Genomic DNA, 23,350 nt, shown 5'->3' on the forward strand with positions numbered 1-23,350 from the left:
CATATGTATTCTGTGTTTATCATTGGGCTTTGTCCTACCTCCAGCTGGTCTCTCTTGGGACCATTTCATGTCCTCAGTGATGTGCACATCGAGGAACTTGAAGCTTTTGACCCTCTTCACTGCGGCCCCATCTATGTGGATGGGTGTGTGCTCGTAGTCCATGATCAGCGTGGCGGAGGTGTTGTTGCCTACCTTGTCCAGGTGGGATAGGGCAATATTCAGTGCAATGGTGATTGCGTTGTCTGTGAATCTGTCATATCACCTCCAGGTAAAGTGGAGATGATATGATCTTTGACTAGCCTGTCAAAGGACTTCACAATGACAGGAGTGCTACGGGGCGATGTGTTTAGTTTTAACTGGGAACAAGGCATCGGTGTCCAGATCATGGCTGACTTTCCCTTTATAATCCATGATTGTCTGCCACACGTCTCATGTCTGAGCCGTTGAACTGTGACTCAACTTTGTCCCTCTACTGTCATTTTGCGTCTCTGATTTCCTTAGAGGTCATAGCTGGTCTGTTTGTACACGTTCATGTTCCCAGTCACCTTGCCATGGTTAAATGTGTTTGTTCGTGTTTCAGTTTTTCACAAATGCTGCCATCTATCCATGTGTTTTGGTTTTGATCTAGTTCTAATCGTCACAGTGGGAACAACATCCTCTATGCACTTCCCGATGAACCTAGTCGCCGAGTCAGTGTATACTCGCTGGCTGAATGGACGGGGACAATATATCCGGAGAGAGACATGATTCCGTTAAACAGTATGTTACAGTCCCTGATGTCTCTCTGGAAGGAGATCCTTTCCCTGAGCTCATCTACTTTATTATTCAGGGACTGAACGTTAGCGAGTAATATACTCAGAAGCGGTGGATGGTAGGCACGCCGCCTCAGTCTGACTAGGACCCCACTTCTTCGTCTTCTTCATTTTCCTGCAGACCCTGGGATGAATGGAGCTGCCTCAGTAAGTACAAACAAAGGATCCAGTTCAGGGAAGTCGAATATATGGTCGAAATTCTGGCGAGTGACCGCCAATCTAATATCCAAAAGTTATTTTCGGCTGTAGGTAATATGAGACATTCTAAGTAACTAATGTAAGAAATGACTAAATAAATGAGAAATACTGCAAAGTTGTCTAAGAGTTAGAAACAGGCTGACTGTGTATGTCAGCGCCTTCTTGTGCGTATGTTTGGGTGTGCATGCCTGTGTGTGTGTATGTGGGTATCATTGGTGTGTGTGTGTGTGTGTGTGTGTGTGTGTGTGTGTGTGTGTAAGAAGCAGAGGGAGCGAGACGCTTAGTTAGCTGTCTGCTTGGCGCTCCACTGCCCTTGTGATGTATGTTTATGACCCATCATGGTGAGCCAATTACAGTGCTTCTGTGTGGGAGAACCACACCATCCCATCTCGACCATCAGTGTCTCTGCACAGCCTCAGAGAGAGACAGACTAGATAGAGAGCATGAGAGAGAGACAAGTGACAGTTAGACTAGAGAGAGAGTGCGAGAGAGAGACAAGTGACAGACTAGAGAGAGAGCGAGTTCCTTGACACTGTAGCCAGCTTTTTTTTTCTCCTAGGGGGAACTCTGGAAAGGAGAGTAATCTTCAAATGTAAGGCAGAGTACTAGGCAGGAGGTACAGGAGTTGGACGCCAGGGGTGTTGGGGCTTTATTGTTCTCTTTACTGTACATTACAGTCATTTGTACGCAGAAAATGAGGGACTCTCACATGCACACTCATATTTACACACACTTTCTGTGCACCAGACACGCACTCACCCACGCGTTACATACAGCACATTGATGTGCACCTCACATACACGAAGGGTACATAGCGGAACAACGGCACACTGATGGGTATTATGAATTACGTTCCCGGGGTTGGGCTGACTGTCTCTCTCTCTGTCTTTGTTTTGACAGAAACAACTGAGGAGCATCTGTTAGTGGATCCAGTCCATGTCAACCTTCAGAACTCCTCCCAAAAAGACATCTGACTTCTGCTGAAAGGTACTATAACATTTCATACAACACTCTTATGAGCTTGACTCTGTTAGACCTGGATCGTCATTTGTTTAATTGAATGGCAATACTCTGTAGAACCAAGTGAGCAGCAAAACAGTGAGCCAATGTCTTTTATTATATATTGCTTTTCCCTTTATTTTTCTGCATACTGTACTTCTCCTTACTTCAGAGAAGCTACAATACTATATGACATTCAGTGTGACAGAGCGAATTATGCCTGTCGTTGTGATCTGACATTTTAAAAGGTGAACACACGGAGAAAGTTCCGTCTCACAGCCGCTCGTTTTATATATCCCAATTAGCATTTTCAAATGAGTCATCATCTCCTTTCCTCCTGACTGGCAGCGGTACAGACACAGAATGTGGTTACCCACTTGGTCATTTTGTAAAAATATATGATTTTCTGTCACTACTATATGTACCCATCTCATTGTTATTCAATTATTAGAGATACACACATCGTTTTTGCACCCACCATACGTCTTGTCCGCAATGGTCATGTCAGGTGAAATGTGTATATTTTGGGATATGAGCACTCAGTTTGTTTGACATGACAAAGATCTGTTTCGGATCGTAACGTTGCCAATGAATCAGTGAATTGGGAGCTTTAACAGTGTGCGGGCCCTTCTTGTTCCGTACTAGATTTCTTTATTAGCCCTGTGCGTATGACCACAAACTTTTCGACAGACACAGAATGTGACATTATCTCTGTCTCGATCTGTCTGGTAATTAGCTCCATCATTTCCTCGCATGAATCTGGGAGGTGAGGCTGAGGACAATGTATTTTTAATTTAATAGTTTCATCTTCCATAAATGTTTTATTGTTGTTTTTTTACATAGAGAGATAGACAGTGTCAGAGAGATTGATGATCGGATGCCGATTTTAGAAGAGGTGGTTTGTGGGATCTAAACCTGGTCTCCAGGGGCAGTATATGTGACCTCAGACATAGACTGAAGACAGTGACCCTTGGAGTAGAGGGTCTATATTTTCAGCCTATCCACACTCTGTTGACAGGATCAAACAACGACAAAGCTTTGTTTGTGTTGGCTGGCTGAAGAAGGGCACTTGCCCATAAGGTTTATCAAGAGGGAAAATATTGACATCAAAGCCACTGTTGCACTTTGCTGCTGTTGCTTTTCACACTTCTGTGATACAGACGGTAGAATCGCCATGTAGAGCAATTTAAACCGCCAGCCAGAATAGATGTTTTGTCATTGTCAGTGGCACAGCCTAGTCTGTTCTCAGTGCCATGTGCACAAATAGTAAAGAAGCTTAAGTGTTCTCATAGATTGTAATTTTTAAGTTGATTCTATAACTTTAAACTTAACAGGTTGCTTACTATACAGTTTGAATAGCTTCTGGTTTTGGCTGGTGTCCAGATCTTCTCATTCTCCAGTAAAAAGCCAATGTAGTTGATTTTCAGACTGGTGGTGGGCTTCATTTATTGACAGAAGCAATATGATATGTTGGTTGCTGTCGACTCCTGGTATATGCAATAGCTTAGGACGCTTGTGAATGTGGCGAGATTCATGCATTTCAAACAGAGTTCGCTACTTTCCCCACCCACCCATAACTGTAGGAAGCGAGACACTTGAACGAATGAGATTTAACATTCTCGAAGTGAAGGCGACTTGAAACAGTTTAAAGTGAGAGTGAAGGGATCCAGATCTACACCTGCCAGAACGAAGCAACAATGATGTGGCCGATGTGCATTAATGATTCATGCAAACAGCTGTTCTTCCTACAGGACAGACAGCATAAACCAAAGCCTGTGTGCTTGATAAAACATCACAGGCCTGTGTGCGTTGCCTTGGAGCTAGAGATCCTATCCCAGCTGCCCAAACTGTGCATTGCGATGAGAGCATCCGTCAAAGACAGCTCACGCTAACCAGCCCTGTTACAATCGTTTTAGTTCACATGGACCTCAGCTCAACTCCACAAGCGGTTTACGTGGTGGAGTGAGTGGTTGTATTAGTGGTCGTTAGTGTTGAGCATCTGGAATATGGTGGTCACTGGACGGTAAAGTCATTGTCTTAGACTAGGCTATGTGCAAACGTAAAAAAGTTTAAACAGAGACAAAAGGCGATTTTCATATTCTAAATTCAGAGTAAGAGTAGAACACACTCCCTTCGCTCTCTACCCCTCATGCGGTTGGGCTATATCCAGATTTTCATACCGTCATAACATTTCTGTACCATAGCGGGGTATACAGCATTACAGAATGTGCACACGAGGAGTGATTCAAAAAACACATACAAGAAAACATGGATCTTGATAAGGTTTGAATTACAGGAACCCGGTTACCGAGATTTAGCGCTTGAAACCACTCCCTTTTCCCGGGATAAATAGCTGCGAGAATCCGGCAAATTATAATAAATGATTTCTATGAACAGCGTGACGTGAAATGGAACTGTTAAACTATATGCATTGTCTAAATCTTTCTTCTCTACATGCTAAGGGTGGGGACATACAGCCCATCTCAGTATGGCAAAACGTGACAAAACGGATTGCACTGTGATAGACTGCATCCAATTTGTTGAGTAGGGTATTGGAGGCTATTTTGTAAATGACATCGCCAAAGTCGAGGATTGGTAGGATGGTCAGTTTTACAAGGGTATGTTTGGCAGCATGAGTGAAGGATGCTTTGTTGCGAAATAGGAAGCCAATTCTAGATTTAACTTTGGATTGGAGATGTTTGATATGGGTCTGGAAGGAGAGTTTACAGTCTAACCAGACACCTAAGTATTTGTAGTTGTCCACGTATTCTAAGTCAGAGCCGTCCAGAGTAGTGATGTTGGACAGGCGGGTAGGTGCAGGTAGCGATCGGTTGAAGAGCATGCATTTAGTTTTACTTGTATTTAAGAGCAATTGGTGGCCACGGAAGGAGAGTTGTATGGCATTGAAGCTTGCCTGGAGGGTTGTTAACACAGTGTCCAAAGAAGGGCCGGAAGTATACAGAATGGTGTCGTCTGCGTAGAGGTAGATCAGAGACTCACCAGCAGCAAGAGCGACCTCATTGATGTATACAGAGAAGAGAGTCGGTCCAAGAATTGAACCCTGTGGCACCCCCATAGAGACTGCCAGAGGTCCGGACAGCAGACCCTCCGATTTGACACACTGAACTCTATCAGAGAAGTAGTTGGTGAACCAGGCGAGGCAATCATTTGAGAAACCAAGGCTGTCGAGTCTGCCGATGAGGATGTGGTGATTGACAGAGTCGAAAGCCTTGGCCAGATCAATGAATTCGGCTGCACAGTAATGTTTCTTATCGATGGCGGTTAAGATATCGTTTAGGACCTTGAGCGTGGCTGAGGTGCACCCATGACCAGCTCTGAAACCAGATTGCATAGCAGAGAAGGTATGGTGAGATTCGAAATGGTCGGTAATCTGTTTGTTGACTTGGCTTTCGAAGACCTTAGAAAGGCACGGTAGGATAGATATAGGTCTGTAGCAGTTTGGGTCAAGAGTGTCCCCCCCCTTTGAAGAGGGGGATGACCGCAGCTGCTTTCCAATCTTTGGGAATCTCAGACGACACGAAAGAGAGGTTGAACAGGCTAGTAATAGGGGTGGCAACAATTTTGGCAGATAATTTTAGAAAGAAAGGGTCCAGATTGTCTAGCCCGGCTGATTTGTAGGGGTCCAGATTTTGCAGCTCTTTCAGAACATCAGCTGAATGGATTTGGGAGAAGGAGAAAAGGGGAAGGCTTGGGCGTGTTGCTGTTGGGGGTGCAGTGCTGTTGACCGGGGTAGGAGTAGCCAGGTGGAAAGCATGGCCAGCCGTAGAAAAATGCTTATTGAAATTCTCAATTATGGTGGATTTATCAGTGGTGACAGTGTTTCCTATCTTCAGTGCAGTGGGCAGCTGGGAGGAGGTGTTCTTATTCTCCATGGACTTTACAGTGTCCCAGAACTTTGAGTTAGTGTTGCAGGAAGCAAATTTCTGCTTGAAAAAGCTAGCCTTGGCTTTTCTAACTGCCTGTGTATAATGGTTTCTAGCTTCCCTGAACAGCTGCATATCACGGGGCTGTTCGATGCTAATGCAGAACGCCATAGGATGTTTTTGTGTTGGTTAAGGGCAGTCAGGTCTGGGGAGAACCAAGGGCTATATCTGTTCCTGGTTCTAAATTTCTTGAATGGGGCATGTTTATTTAAGATGGTTAGGAAGGCATTTTTAAAAATATCCAGGCATCCTCTACTGACGGGATGAGATCAATATCCTTCCAGGATACCCCGGCCAGGTCGATTAGAAAGGCCTGCTCGCAGAAGTGTTTCAGGGAGCGTTTGACAGTGATGAGTGGAGGTCGTTTGACCGCTGACCCATTACAGATGCAGGCAATGAGGCAGTGATCGCTGAGATCTTGGTTGAAGACAGCAGAGGTGTATTTAGAGGGGAAGTTGGTTAGGATGATATCTATGAGGGTGCCCGTGTTTAAGGCTTTGGGGAGGTACCTGGTAGGTTCATTGATAATTTGTGTGAGATTGAGGGCATCAAGTTTAGATTGTAGGATGGCTGGGGTGTTAAGCATGTTCCAGTTTAGGTCGCCTCGCAGCACGAACTCTGAAGATAGATGGGGGCAATCAGTTCACATATGGTGTCCAGAGCACAGCTGGGGGCAGAGGGTGGTCTATAGCAGGCGGCAACGGTGAGAGACTTGTTTTTAGAGAGGTGGATTTTTAAAAGTAGAAGTTCAAATTGTTTGGGTACAGACCTGGATAGTAGGACAGAACTCTGCAGGCTATCTTTGCAGTAGATTGCAACACCGCCCCCTTTGGCAGTTCTATCTTGTCTGAAAATGTTGTAGTTTGGAATTAAAATTGCTGAATTTTTGGTGGTCTTCCTAAGCCAGGATTCAGACACAGCTAGAACATCCGGGTTGGCAGAGTGTGCTAAAGCAGTGAATAGAACAAACTTAGGGAGGAGGCTTCTAATGTTAACATGCATGAAACCAAGGCTATTACGGTTACAGAAGTCGTCAAAACAGAGCGCCTGGGGAATAGGAGTGGAGCTAGGCACTGCAGGGCCTGGATTCACCTCTACATCGCCAGAGGAACAAAAGAGGAGTACAATAAGGGTACGGCTAAAAGCTATGAGAATTGGTCGGGGGGGTCAACGTAAATAATCTGGGGGGACATTTGATTAATTGTTCAGCAGTTATATGGCTTGGGGGTAGAAGTTGTTAAGGAGACTTTTGGTCCTAGACTAATCAAATCAAGACATAGGCCTATTAATATGCTTTATATGCTGGGATCACCTCCATTAAAACTGCTGTTTCTCCACAATTGCAAGAATTGTTGTGCATTGACTGCTTGTCAGAATGCAGGTTTCCCTCCCTATGGCACTCGTAACTTGAATGTGTCTCGGTAAATTCTATTCTACTATGGGGTTGTCTGATTTTTCTGTTCATTACTCATTTTGTTTGCAGAGAAAAAGTAAATGAGGACTTTTCTAGCATCTTCAAAGTGCACCTTGACAGAAATATTTGTTCATGTTTCTTACAGTATTATTTGGGTGTGGTGGGAATGATTTTGCGGTGGTGCAGCGCCACAGTTAAATGACTGCAGCGGAAACACTGACACACAAAATAACCACAAACAATATGGTCACTCATAAACCAATGGCCACTTTGCACTTAAATTCAATCCAATCCAAAAGAGTACTTCCAATTATAATGGTGAAATTATGAAATGGATAATTGCTCCTTCTAAAGCAGAGCAGGTCTGGAGATAGAAGAAAAGACACTGGGTGCCTCTGCAATAGCAGCCTATTGACTATATAATGCACTATAAAGAGAATAGGGTGCTATTTTGGGATCCAACCACTGTTCTGTCATCAACACAACAAAGTCACACCTCGCTCCATACATGCACCCTTACATCTGCCTGTCGTGCTGAATAACGTCTGCCACTGCTAAGCAGCAGTCGCTGAGGCACTGAGCTGAGTTATTCCTGCTGGAAATCATGGTAATAAGCAGATGATCCCCTTTAGAAATAGCATCTGGTTGTGTTTTTCTAATAGAGGAGCCCCATCACATGCTGTCAGTCCTCGTTCATCAGCAGCTGTTAGCCAAGATACCATACAGTGGAATATGTCTTTCTTTGCTTTTTTTGGTGGACTAGCTAGATTTCACCAGTATTATACAGTATGTTAGAGACTCTAAAATAAATGTACATTGTATACGTTAAGTGTGTACTAGTGTATAAGTGTTTGTCTGTATATTTGTAAGAATGATGACCCATAAACCATTGTAGTCGCCCTCACATTTGATCTTGCAATTATGTTGCAGAAAAAAACAAGTTCAATTGCTACTGACCCAACTTACTTTCTAAGTGTCACTAGTAATCTGTGTTGGAGAGTGTTTCTGTGGTTTGTAGTGATTAGCTACTAAAGAGGATCCCTACTTCTATAAAAGTGGCGTTTTATTTTCAGAAACTCAATTACAGTGTTTGTGAAGCCTTTCACCTTCCAATTAATCCTAACAGTACCAGTGGGATCTGTCTGATTCCAATTACCAGAGCAGCAAAATACAAAATCTCCTCAGCTCTAATCAGCAGGTTGAAGTTTATTGTCATGAATATTGCCCTGGTGGCAGAACTGACACCCTAGATGGGCCAGCTGCAAAGTCCAAATTGGCTATATCGTAAAAATGTTAAGCTTTTTGGTCTTAATGTTAGGTTTAGGCATTTGGGTTAGATTTAAAATAATATTTTATGACTTTGTGGCTGTGCCAGGTAGTGACCACTCTTCAGAGCTGCCTCCAGGGCAAGATTCATGACAATAAATGCCAACCTGCCTCTATCTAATCATCGAAAGCCCAAACCACTTCCAGCTCCACAATAGTGCGGCTTCTTCCATAGGGACCTATGTGTGTATTTTTAATGCCTAGCTGTGGCAGGTTCAGAGTGCAGGACAAAGATCAAAGTGAGATAGTAGACTTAGTGTATCTCTCATCTGTGCTTAAACTGTGTGCTTTCAGCCTAATGTCAGCCTAACACGCACACACGCACAGACATACACACACGCACGTTGTGCATTTTCCTATTCCTAGGTTGTTATATTATAGAGGGAGTTGTTTCTACTTGCTATTTGTCATTGCAGTATGGGATGTTTGTTGTTGTGTCAGGAGGCTTGTGCCTGGCTGGAGCTTTAGCTATCCTGACCCTTCTATTCAGAGTCAGTGGGCTGCAATGGGCCAGAGCGGCTTATCGTAACCGATGGCCTCTGGCAGTTGGCTGCTGGCTTTACCTCCATGGAGCAGGCCAATTGGGCCGAGAGCCTGAAAGGAGTGAACCTATCTGTGGCTCAGAGTGTCCTCAGCCCCCATGCTGAGACAGAGGGCCCGAGGGCCAGATAGACAGATTATCCACCCCACTCCAGAAACATGGGGTCAATGTGGGACAGAGGTAGAGACCGAGTCCACTGCTGTACTTAGTTGGGGTCAATGCCATTTCAATTCAGGAAGTAAACTGCAATTCCAATTCCATTTACCTCAATGAGAAAAACGGAATTTGATCTCCAAAGGGCTCAAACTCCCCTAAGTACAGTGCCTTCAGAAAGTATTCACACACCTAGACTTTTTCCACATTTTGTTGTGTTACAAAGTGGGTTTAAAATGGATTTAATTGTCCTTTTTTGTCAATGATCTATAAAAATACTGTAATATCAAAGTGGAAGAAAAATTCTAAAAATTCAAACATTTGGAAAACAGGGGCGGCAGGTAGCCTAGTGGTTAGAGCGTTGGACTAGTAACTGGAAGGTTGCAAGATTGAATCCCTGAGCTGACAAGGTAAAAATAAGTTGTTCTGCCCCTGAACTAGGCAGTTAACCCACTGTTCCTAGGCCGTCATTGAAAATAAGAATTTGTTCTTAACTGACTTGCCTAGTAAAATAAAGATTCAAAAATAAATAAAGCAATATATGAAAAATAAAATGCTAATCAATATCAAACACTAATCAAAACCTTGATAAAATAAGTATTCAACCCCCTTAGTCAATACATGATAACCTTTGGCAGTGATTACAGCTGTGAGTCTTTCTGTGTACCCGAAGTCTCTAAGAGCTTTCCACACCTGGATTGTGCAAAATTTGCCCATTATTCGTTTCAAAATATTTCAAGCTCTGTCAAAATGGTTGTTGATCATTGCTAGAGAACTATTTTCAAGTCTTGACATATATTTTCAAGCAGATTTCAGTCAAAACTGAAATTCAGCCACTCAGGGACACTGTCTTCTTGGTAAGCAATTCCAGTGTAGATTTGGCTTTGTGTTTTAGGTTATTGCCCTGCTGAAAGGTGAATTAATCTCCAAGTGTCTGGTGGAAAACAAACTGAACCAAGCTTTCCTCTAGGATTTTGTCTGTGCTTAGCTCCATTTTATTTATTTTTTATTCTGAAAAACTCCCCAGTCCTTAATGATTACAAGCATACCCATAACATGATGCAGCCACCACTATGCTTGAAAATATGGAGAGTGGTACTCAGTATTGTGCAATGTTTGGAGAAAATCCAATACAACACTTTGTAGTCAGGACGAAAAGTGAATTGCTTAGCCAATTACTTTTACAGTATTACTAGTGCCTTGTTGCAAACAGGATGCATGTTTTTGAATATTTTTATTACTCACAGGCTTCCTTCTTTCCACTCTGTCAATTAGGTTATTATTGTAAAAGCTAGGAAGGATTCCTTTATCTTTGTAGTGACTGGGTGTATTGATACACCATCCAAAGTGCAATTAATAACTTCACCATGCTCAAAGGGATATTCAATGTCTACTTTTTCATTTTTTTACCAATAGGTGCCCTTCTTTGCGAGGCATTGGAAAACCTCCGTTTTTTTGTGGTTGAAACTCGGTATGAAATTCACTGCTCGACTGTGGGGTACAGAGTTGAGGTAGTCATTCAAAAATAATGTATAACATTATTGCACATAGAGTGAGTCAATGCAACTTATTATGTGACTTGATAAGCACGTATTTACCACTGAACTTATTTAGGTTTGCCAAAACAAAGGGATTGTATACTTATTAACATAAGACATTTCAGCTTTTCATTTTTTATTCGTTTGTAAACATTTCGAACAACAGAATTTCACTTCAACATTATTGGGTGTAAGGCCAGTGACAACATTTTTGTCCATTTTAACTGTAGGCTGTAACACAACAAAATGTGGAAAAAGTCAAGGGGTCTAAATACTTAGGCTCTGTGTGTCTACCTCCCAATGAATAAATACAACTCTTGTAACACTACCGCATTGTGAGTAGTCACAAGGAAAGGAGTTTTTTTAGCAAGAGGTTTGTAATAAACAAAATAGCTTGCATCATTCAAATAGAGAGTAAAAATGAAGACGAGCAATTAACTACTGCAGAGAGAGGAATGACAAAAAACACATTCATTATGGTGAAATATGGCCACCATGAGGAGATGAAGGCTCTTGAGTTGTAATGAAATAGGCCCCCTGATATCCATGAATTCACCAATATGGGTCTCATATAACATTTAAATCATGTGCTTTTTCACAACTGGTTTATATTGCAAAAAAAAGGTTCCTGGTGGTTTCAAGGTGCCTTCGTAATTGTACAGCTCATTTGGAAAGTATTCAGAGCACTTTACTTTTTTCACATTTTGTTACGTTACAGCCTTATTATAGCATTAATTAAATCATTTTTACCCCTCATCAATCTACATACAATACCCAATAATGACAAAGCAAAAACAGATTTAGACATTTTTGCAAATTTATTTAAAATAAAAACTGAAATATCATAATTATTTTGTTGAATCACCTTTGACAGCGATTACAGCCTTGAGTCTTTTTGGGTATGATGCTGCAAGCTTGGCAAACCTGTATTTGATGAGTTCCCCCCCCCCCTCTCAAGCTATGTCAGGTTGGATGGGGATTGTCACTGCACAGCTATTTTCAGGTCTCTCCAGAGACCTTCGATCAGGTTTAAGTCTGGGCTCTGTCTGGGCCACTCAAGAACATACACAGGCTTGTCCCTAAGACACTCCTGCGTTGTCTTGGCTGTGTAGTTAGGGTTGTTGTCCTGTTGGAAAGTGAACCTTCCCCAGTCCGAGGTCCTGGGCGCTCTGGAGCAGGTTTTTATCAAGGATCTCTCTGTACTTTTCTCTGTTCATCTTTTCCTCGATCCTGACTAGTCTCCCAGTCCCTGCCGCTGAAAAACATCCCCACAGCATGATGCTGCCACCACCATGCTTCACTGAAGCGATGGTGCCAGGTTTCCTCCAGACATGACACTTGGCATTCAAGCCAAAGAGTTCTATATTGGTTTCATCAGAGCAGAGAATATTGTGTCTCACGGTCTGCGTCCTTAAGTTGCCTTTTGGCAAACTCCAAGCGGGCTGTCATTAACTGAGGAGTGGCTTCCGTCTGGCCACTCTACCATTAAGGGCTAGTTGGCGGAGTGCTACAAAGATGGTTGTCCTTCTGGGAGGTTCCCCCATCTCCGCAGAGGAACTCTGAAGCTCTGTCAGAGTGACCATCGGGTTCTTAGTTACCTCCCTGACTAAGGCCCTTCTCCCCCGATTGCTCAGTTTGGCAGGGTGGCCAAATCTAGGAAGAGTCTTGGTGGTTCCAAACTTCTTCCATTTAAGAATGATGGAGGCCACTGTGTCCTTGGGGACCTTCAATGCTGCAGAATCTTTTTGGTACCCTTCCCCAGATCTGTGCCTCGACACATTCCTGTTTCGGAGCACTACGGACAATTCCTTCGACCTCATGGCTTGGTTTTTGCTCTGATGTGCAATGTCAACTGTGGGGGGACCTTAAATAGACAGGTGTGTGCCTTTCCAACGCATGTCCAATCAATTGAATTTACCACAGGTGGACCTCAATCAAGTTGTTGAAACAGCTCAAGGATGATCACTGGAAATAGGATGCATCTGAGCTCAATTTCGAGTCTCATAGCAAAGGGTCTGAATACTTATGTAAATGGGGTAATTGGGGCGGCAGGTAGCCTAGTGGTTAGAGCATTGGCCGGTAACCAAAAGGTTGATAGATTGAATCCCCGCGCTGACAAGGTAAAGATCTGTCGTTCTGCCCCTGAACAAGGCAGTTAACCCAGTGTTCCTAGACCGTCATTGTAAATAAGAATTTGTTCTTAACTGACATGCCTGGTTAAATAAATATTTTTTAATACATTGTGAAAAAAGTGAAGGGTTCTGAATACTTTCCGAATGCACTGCACATGCAATGGTAAATACGATAATTAAGGCTTTGATGTTCCCCATAAAATCTAATTCTTGGCAATGGAATAATGTATTAAAAATGTTGTAGTTATGTTGGCGACGTTTTTGAAAGGTGCCGTTTATGTTTTTGTGAAACAGTACCTCACACTCCAGGTCTTATGAGCTTGTAGGCTTTTCACAATATCAAACTGAGCCAAGCCAAACTGTATCATGTTTGCCTAGTAAACAGTGGTGTAGTGGAAGGTTAACACAGTTTACTAACCCTGTGCTGAAAAATGCATTTTAAAAATTGGGAGTGTTACTTTTTTCACCGCGACTGGCGATCAAAGTTTACCCCAGGGGTTGGGACCAAAATATTTCCCCATCGTTTTGTTCTGAACAGAACCAATATTTTTTCCTTCCGTTCCACTGATCCGACCAGCAAAATACATTTAAAATAAAATACATTTGTATTTGTCACATGCGCTGAATACAACAAGTGTAGACTTTACCTTGAAATGCTTACCTATGAGCCCTTTAAATAAAAAAGGAAATATACTGAACTAAAATATAAACACAACATGTAAAGTGTTGGTCCTATGTTTCATGAGCTGAAAATAAGATCCCAGAAATGTTCCACATACACAAGAAGCTTATTTCTCAAAAATTGTGTTCACAAATTTGTTTACATCCCTGTTGATTAGCAATTTTCCTTTGCCAAGATAATCGATCCATCTGACAGGTGTGGCATGTCAATATGCTTATTAGACAGCATGATCATTACACATGTGCACCTTGTGCTGGGGATAATCAAAGGGTACTCTAAAATGTGCAGTTTTATCACACAACACAATGCCACAGATGTCTCAAGTTTTGAAAGAGCATGTTGACTGCGGGAATGTCCACCAGCGGTTGGCAGAGATTTGAATATTTATTTCTCTACCATTAGCCGCCTACAACGTCATTTTAGAAAATGTGTCAGTACATCCAAACAGCCCCACCACAGCAGACCACGTGGAACAAAGCCAGCCCAGGACAGCCATATCCGTCTTCTTCACCTGCGGGATCGTCTGAGATCAGCCACCCGGACAGCTGATGAAACTGTGGGTTTACACCACCGAAGAAGTTTGCAAAAAGAAAAACAGCTTGCTCGTCGTCCTCACCACGGTCTTGACCTGACTGCAGTTCGGTGTCGTAACCGAACTGCAGTGGGCAAATGCTCACCTTCAGTGACCAGTGGCATGCTGGAGAAGTGTGATCTTCACAGATTAATCCCGGGTTTCAGCTGTTATGGGCAGATGACAGACAGTGTGTATGGCGTTGTGTGGTCGAGCGGTTTGCTGATGTCAACGTTGTGAACAGAGTGTCCCATGGTGGTTGTGGAGTTATGCTATGGGGAGGCCTAAGCTACGGACAACGAACACAAATGCATTTTATTGCTGGCAATTTGATTGCACAGAGGTACCGTGACAAGAACCTGAGGCCCATTGTCGTACCATTCATCCACCATCATCTTCTGTTTCAGCATGTTAATGCACGGCCCCATTTCGCCAGGATATGTACACAATTCCTGGAAGCTGAAAATACTCACCAGACATGTCACCCATTGAGCAATTTTGGATGCTCTGGATCGACAGCGTGTTCCAGTTCCTACCAATATCCAGCAACTTCGCACAGAGGAGTGGGACAACATTCAACAGCCTGATCAACTCTTTACAAAGAAGATGTTTCAATCTGCGTGAGACAAATGGTGGTCACACAAGATACTGACTGATTAACGCCCCTACCTTTTTTTAAAGGTATGTGACCAAGAGATGCATATATGTATTCCCAGTCGTGTGAAATCCATAGATTATGGCCTAATTATTTCAATTGACTGGTTTCCGTATATGAACTGTAACTCAGTAAAAACTCAGTAAAAGCACAGAGAGACAAAAGATAAATGATTGAATATGTTTTTTTTCTTGGTAAGGTTTGTGGGCATCCATAAATACACGCCACTGATACCAAATGGTGATGCAGCCAGTCAAGGTGCTCTCAATGGTGCAGCTGTAGAACTTTTTGAGGATCTGAGGGCCCGTGCCAAATATTTTCAGCCTCCTGAGGGGGAAGAGGCATTGTCGTGCCCTCTTCACGACTGTGTTGGTATGTTTGGACTAGAGGTGTGCCAACATGGTCACACTCGTATTTGTAAACTTGTCTGTAAATTGACAGTTGATTGTCGAATCGGATTGGATGATACTCGTGATCAGAAAAAATTAAGTGTTTTAATATCCCTAAATAGATGTTGGCAAAATACCTCACTGCACGTTCTCACTGCTAAAAAGCTGCAGATTTGGAGCAGCTTGCAGAGGTTTGGGTCTGTGTGTGTCTGTGTGTCCTCAGCAGGCTGCCAAGTTTGCTGTCACTCAGTCAGAATACGCATCAGCGTTTGATCTTTTTCCCCTACCATTCCCCCGCTTGTTAAATATTATGCACATTGATAGCTTCATGGAATATTTCCTAGCCATGTGATTTGTCATAGTAGCAGGCAACAGCAATCTAAAGGATCAGACTGAAAACATGCCAGGAAAAGTGATCGTGAAAGTATGAATCGAGTGGACGGAGAAGTACAATTTCACTCTATCCAAGCAGAACAGCAGGATCAACATACAGCCCGCCCTTCTCTTTACAGACAGGCAAACTAGACAGTTGAGGTATTTCGACCACATAGAGTCTCGTACATGACTGACTTAAAGACAGTACAGTACGGTCCTCATACTCGGATCCTAAATTGTATCCAGAAAATTGCCCTTATCCCTTACGATACTTGTTTTGTCCGGCTACTCGGCACACCCCTAGTTTGGACCATGATAGTTCCTTTGTGGAAGTTGAAGCTCTCGACCCGCTCCACTACAGCCCCATTGATGTGAATAGGGGCATGCTTGGCCCTCCATTTCCTGTATTCCACAATCAGCTTCTTTGTCTTTCTGACATTGAGGGAGAGGTTGTTATCCTGGGATCACACTGCCAGGTCTCTGACCTCCTCCCTATAGACTGTCTCGTCGTCCTCAATCATCAGGCCTTCCACCGTCGTGTCATCAGCAAACATAATGATGGTTTTGGAGTCGTGTGCTGCCACGCAGTCATGGGTGAACAGGGGGTACAGGAGTGGACTAAGCACGCATCCTGAGGGGCCCCCGTGTTGAGGTTCTGTGTGGTGGATATGTTGTTGCCTACCCTCACCACCTGGGGGTGGCCTGCAGGATTCAGTTGCAGAGGGAGGTTTTAAGTCCCAGGGTCCTTAGCTTAGTGATGAGCTTGAACGGGCACTATGCTGTTGAGGACTGAGCTGTAGTCAATGAACAGCCTCCTCATGTAGGTATTCCTATTGTCCTGGTGGGAAAGGGCAGTGTGAATTGCAATAGAGATTGTGTCATTTGTGCATCTGTTGGGGCGGTATGCGAATTGGATTGGGTCCAGGGTGTCTGGGATGATGGTGTTGATGAGAGCCATGATCAGCCTTTCAAGCATTTCATGGTTACAGATGTGGGGGCTACAAGGTGATAACCTGACTAAATGATCTTGGTATTTTTGGACGTAGGGACTGTTGTGGTCTGCTTGAAACATGTAGGTTATACCGACGGTCAGGGAGAGATTGAAAATGTAATTGAAGACACTGGTCAGCACATGCTCTGAGTACACGTCCTGGTTATCCGTCTGGCCCTACGGCCTTGTGAATGTTATTAACTTGTTTTAAGGTCTTACTAAATCAGCTACGGAGAGCGTGATCACACAGTAGTCCGGAACAGCTCTCATATATGGTTCAGTGTTGCGAGCTTCGAAGCGAGCATAGTAGGCATTTAGCTCATCTGGTAGGCTTGCGTCACAGGGCAGCTCGCGACTGGGTTTCCTTTTGTAATATTTGATCGTTTGCGATCCCTGCCACATCAGACGAGCTTTAGAGCCGGTGTAGTAGGATTTTGTCTTAGTCCTGTATTGATGCTTTCTTGTTTGAGGGATCATCAGAGGGTGTAGCAGGATTTCTTATAAGCGTCCAGATTAGTGTCCCGCTCCTTGAAAGCTGCAGCTCTACCGTTTAGCTTAGTGTGGATGTTGCTTGCAATCCATGGCTTCTGGTTGGGATATGTATGTACGGTCACAAACAAAAATGTGCTTGTTATCGCGTTGTCACTATGGGGTAGTGTGTAGATTGCTGAGGATTTTATTTATGTTTAATCCATTTTAGAATACGGCTGTAACATTACAAAATGTCGAAACAGACAAGGGGTCTTAATACTTTCCCGAAGGCACTGTATATATGGTCACTGATGTCGTCGATGCACTTATTAGTGAAGCTGATGTGGTAAACTCCTCAATGGCATCGGATGAATTCCGGAACATATTCCAGTCTTTGCTAGTGAAACAGTCCTGTAGCTTAGCATCCACTTCATCGGACCACTTCCGTATTGGGCGCATCACTGGTAATTACTCTTTGAGTGTTTGCTTGTAAGCAGGAATCAGGAGGATAGAGTTATGGACTGATTTGCCAAATGGAGGGCGAGTGAGAGCTTTGCATGAGTATCTGTGTGTGGAGTAAAGGTGATCTATAGTTTTTTTAACCTCTAGTTACACAGGTGACATGCTGTTAGAACTGAGGTAAGAAGTATTTCATTTTTCCTAAAATCGACGGCTACTAGGAATGTGGTCTTTGCGCCAGCATCGGTGGTAAGTAGACAACTACGAAAAATATAGATGAAAACTCTCTTGGTAAATAGGTCTACAGCAGTAGTCACCAACCTTTTCTGAGTCAAGATCACTTCCTGAGTCAAAATGCAAGCCGAGATCTATCACTCAGATAAAAAAATAAAAAAACATGACAAAAACGTATTAAGCCTATGCAACATTTACCAAATAAAAAAACGTTCTGTAGAAATGAGGTTTGTTTAGTAGGCTATAGGCCCAATACATTATCACTGCATATCGGCTATGGTTGAATACACTGCCAATGTTGTTGTTCTCAGACCATTTAGAAATGATATATTTTAAATTAGGTAAATGATCTCCCTTGTAATAGACCATGTGTTGTTTTACTTGTGAGGCACAGCTGAGTGGGTATAATAATGAGCTTTTTTTACTGGACTGATGGCCTGCATCTGATTATCAGTCTGTGGGGAGGGAGGGAGCAGCGGTGAGTGAGGTAGCCTCTCACCCGACTTACCATCCCTCCTCTCTCCCTCCCTCCGCTGAGAAAAGGGGACACAGTTTTCCAGATGGCGAAACTCATGTTGCACTGCATTATTTCTGCCTTTATGCACCAATTCATGTTGTTACTCCTATGAGCAGAGAAAGTTAAGTATTTATGAATATTTAAAAAAGACACAAGCCACTAAGAACACACAAGAACACTTTGCTATACTCATTCATTGCAGCTGCAATGCTTGTTGTAGCGTAAGTGGAATTAGGGAGAACGCACATTTTATGGCTTATAAAAATGTTGAACAAAGTGTTGACACTGCTGAATACCAACTTACACGCTGTATTCGTTCTCTCTCTCTAGGCACGATTTTAAAAGTTTTTGAATCTCACATTATCAACTTTGCTGTGCATTCAAAGTTTCTTTTTACATTCTATGACTCGAGGAAACTGATTGGCCAGCAGTAGGCCTATAGGTGTACTTGATTCGCTCTCTGGACCTTCCGGGTAGGTTGAGTTGTACTTTCACACATGAAATGTTTCAAAATGGGAACACTTTGCCTATGGCTGCTGAATCAATGTTATCTACCACCAACAGCTCAAAACTAATTTTTTAAAATCGGAACGCAAGGCTTTATCGTTGGGTTTTTTACAGAAATGTTTGGTGATCGACTTGGAATGTCTTGGAGATCGACCAGACTCCCTTAATATTAGAGATTGCGCACTAGCTGTTGTTAATAAAGAGACACACACCATCCCCCTGAGTTTGCCCGACGCTGTCATTCTGTGCTGCCGATGTATAGAAAAACCAGCCAGATTTATGTTTTCCATGTCCTTGTTCAGCCACAACTCGGAGAAACATGTGTCAGGGATTTGGGCCTGGTCCGGGATGAGCTGTATAAAAATCGCCTCCGGTTTATTTAAGTAGAAATCTTAATCCAAATCGAGGTTAGTGATCACTGTTTTGATGTCCAAAATATATTTTTGGTCATGATGACAGAAACATTATGTACCAAAAACGTTAAAATCATTGGGTAAAAACTCAAAGTAGCACAATTTGTCAGGGGCCCATAAAGCGGCTGCTATTCCCTCCAGGGCCATTATTATTCTGAACCTGTTTATATTGTTCCTCTTTGTTCCTTTTTAAACCTCTGATATCAATATATATATTCTTACATTTAGCTCGATAGTAAATTGCTTCGCCAATCCGCGCAGATATTGCAGCTTGCTGTAGAGCCGGCAAGCTATTTACGTGTATTGGAGAGAGAAGTGTAGGGCACAAGATGCAACTGAAATTCTGCGGATGGGGAGAGACGAGAGATGGTGGAGGAGGAGGCTTAACTTGAAGCGCTGGGCATCTTGTTGTTATATGACATGCATTATCGGAATTATGCCCACAGAATTATACTTACGGAGGAGCTTCTTCTATGAAGGAACTTTGAATGTCTTTGATCTTCAGAGAGTTGGCTTAATGTTGGACCTGCTAGCTAACAAGTTTATGTTTGCAGAGCAACATCAGAATTGAAATAAAAACACATTTTACCTTTGTATAGTTAATAAATACAATGTGAAATGTGATAACTATAGCATCCTTAACTAGCACACGAAAAGGTTAATCCATTCTTCTTTAATTACAAATCTCGCTCCCTAATTGCTTATAATGTCAGTACCTGCCCCTCCCACTATGTTTGGGAGGGGCAGGTAGCCTATTTACACACGGGCAAAGTTTTGCATAGGCGCTTTGTTGCGTTATTTGGGGGGACTGTAAATAAAATGCCCGAAACGTAAAATAACGTTATTAACCGATTCCCAAGCTTTTACAATTATGGTTCTCTTTCCGTAACAGTATACATCACTTTCGTTCTCAGTTCTGATTCTGTCCCTCAAACAATTACGTTATTGTCCAGTATTTTCTGTTCTCTGAACCTTTTCCAACCACTGGTTTACCCACCTATTTTTAGACCACTACATCACTGCCAGTAGCATACTTTAACACTACTCTTTCCAGCATGGTTCATTTCACTAAAATTGGACTGAGAAATTGGACTGAATTGTTTTATCTACTATTGCTATTCATAAGCAGCCCAGTGGGCAGAGATCATGAAGCCAAAAATATGGACCACCCGTTTGTGTCACCTCCCTCATCAACATCGGTCAGCTTTGAATTTAAAAGACCAACCACATTTTCCTGCATTGGAATTACAATCCCACATTCACCCAGTTGTAACATCACATTTTCTGGCAGTGCAACAATGTTCTATAAAAACAGTTACAGTAGTTAGACCTAGTATTCAAACTATAGGGGTGCTTCTTCTTCTCATACATTTGTTCAGAAAATGTTCTCATTTCCATTTATACTCTCCATTAAACACTTCTACACATAACAGCTATTTTTATCCTCATTAAATGTACCAATAGGAGTCTTGGGGAAAAGGAAGCTATGTGACTTTTTAAGAATGAATAAACCTGTCTCATTTGGATGTGTCTAGTATCACAGGCAGCCTCTGGAAGCCCCAGTTTCACATTTCCTTGACAGTGTCTTTGATGATTACTGATTATGTTGCGAATCATCCAACAATGCAGAGAGCGTCAGTGGAGACCAGCTCTACGGATCCTGACTGAGCTTTATTGTCTGGCTCCCCCCCAGCATCGTGGGCCCATCAATGCCTTGGCTTAGCTCTCTCTTATAAGCAGTCGTTATCACATAAATTACACATTCCATTCTCACAACATCAGTAGCATTGAGTACATGTATGGTTTCTCTTTTCTGCTTACATGGACAATTGGTTAGGCTATTTGATGCCGGTCAGTGGCTTTTCTGAGCATGCAGGCATTGTAACAGAAACTCAACCGTGTAATTTATTACCTATCATTGCTCAGTTACCAAAAATGTCCCGTTGCTGTTAAAGCATTTCTCACAATGCAAATACTCTGAACTGCACTTAGATCTTTGTTGGAGTTACAGGCGAAGGATAGTGTTCTCAATTACATTACTGTTTTAAAGGTATTCTGAAATGTCTCCACGTTACACACAATCTGTTTAAATACATTGTCACGTACAGTAGGGCAGCGATCATCAACTAGATTCAGCTGCGGGTCTGTTTTCTTCTTGAGTGGATGGTCAAGGGGCTGGTTCATAACTGCAAATTGATTGTAAGAAGATATAATATAATATTATATCTGCCCAAACAGATATAACATTTGACATAAACATAAACATTTCGAACCTTGCTTACATTTGTATATGATCATATACCTGTTTTTCTCTCTCATCCTAATATTGCTTAATTTCATTCTTTTTACTTTTAGATTTGTGTGTATTGTAGTGAATAGATACTACTGCTCTGTTGGAGCTAGGAACACAGGCATTTCGCTACACCAGCAATAACATCTGCTAAATATGTGACCAATAACATTTGATTTGATGTTCTGCGTGGGAATAGTTTGGAACAGATTTCCAAATAAAATCACCTGAGGGCCTCCAGTTCAGGAGACAACCTGCCCTTGTCTGTTGAAAGTTACAGTAATGGATTTATTGAAGAAATTAGGTTTCCTCCAAGTAATATCATAATACAGTGCAGGTTGTCTCTATTCTGGCTCCTAAATCAATGCACAGGATGCTACCTGGAACACACTTGTCACATCAATATGAAACGTTGACAGGGAGAACTGTAGAGAGCTAGCCTGTGACCCTGTTTTAATGTGTTGCCTCAGGGCCTTTCCTGGGCTGCAATAACATCACTACTTACTCACTGCCATTGGGACCTTAATGATATGGTAGATACTGAGACCAAAAAAAGATAGACAGAAAAGATACAGAGACAAAGACGATAGAGGCAGAAAAGATACAGAGGAAGAAAGGTTTGTTGTTTGATGCTCCAGCAGCTAAACCGCTAGAAGCGTGGGGGTGTATAAGCTATGGCACTTGATGTGTGGACTTTCTTTTATACAATGCATGTTTTCATTGCTTGCTAGTAAATAAATAAATCGGTCTTTTTAAAAGGTTGGATGTGTCTGACTATTCATTAATTATTCAACAGCAGTCGACAAGGTTGTTCTGTCTCTGAGGCTTATAATGCGCTAATGTTGTGTCAAATGGACAATGTGCCAATCCTCTCCAACCTGGCATGGTATAATTTGATACGGAATCTTTTCTTAATTTATAGACTAACCAACTCTGATAAATAGTCTATGGACTATTTTAATAATTGTCAATTTCATACTATTGCATAGCTGTCTCTCTCCCCTTCATACTTTCCTCATAAATTCATTATCTTATAGCCTACTTCCAGAAAGCCTAATGTAGGCCTAGGTTTTTTAATACATTTTAAGGAAATATTTGCTCATGTCTGACAAGCTGGTGATTGACGGGTCCTTTTACGGGTGTGTGTGTGTGTGTGTGTGAGTTCACTGATTATATCTATAGTCCTACAGTGCCTCCAGCCTCCAACCTACCAGAGCTCTTGCAGCATGAACTGATATATTGTCCACCCAATCTGTCACACTCTGATCTGTTTCACCTGTATTTGTGATTATCTCCACCCCCCTCCAGGTGTCGCCCAACTTCCCCATTATCCCCTGTGTATGTATTTATACCTGTGTTCTCTGTTGGTCTGTTGCCAGTTTGTCTTGTTTGTCAAGTCAACCAGCGTTGACTCCACTGTGGGTAGAATATGCATGCAACACCCTTCCCTGCTCTGCCACGGGCCTATCGCCCTTTGAATTTTCCATGTGGTATTAGCCCCCACTCTTCCCGAGCAGATGTTTATCTGCCGTTGTCATTGTACCTCGAGGAGAGCCCGGTCGGCCCTCCTCAAGACCACCTCCAGGTATCGACGACATGTGAATCACCATCGGACCCCGGCTCCACGGTATCGTCTCGGGCAGAACTGGTTTATTGGCCAGTTTTCCATCTCTAAAATGATTAGTCGCTCTGCTGTTCGTCTTTTGTTGCCCCGTCCTCATCGGTGACTTCCACCAGCC

The 23,350-nt window shown here is 42.7% G+C and overlaps 1 protein-coding gene across 2 annotated transcripts in view; it reads left to right on the forward strand.

Annotated features, from left to right (window-relative positions):
• LOC112252660 (alpha-1,3-mannosyl-glycoprotein 4-beta-N-acetylglucosaminyltransferase C) overlaps positions 1-23,350 on the forward strand; it is a 199,079-nt gene that overhangs the window by 114,838 nt on the left and 60,891 nt on the right. For both annotated transcript variants that reach the window (XM_024424099.2, XM_024424098.2), the window contains exon 3: positions 1,911-1,997. The gene's annotated coding sequence lies outside the window, so the exon portion shown is untranslated. The remainder of the gene's footprint in view (positions 1-1,910; positions 1,998-23,350) is intronic.

Source organism: Oncorhynchus tshawytscha, linkage group LG06 (genome assembly GCF_018296145.1).
Source record: "Oncorhynchus tshawytscha isolate Ot180627B linkage group LG06, Otsh_v2.0, whole genome shotgun sequence".
Classification (NCBI taxonomy): domain Eukaryota; kingdom Metazoa; phylum Chordata; class Actinopteri; order Salmoniformes; family Salmonidae; genus Oncorhynchus; species Oncorhynchus tshawytscha.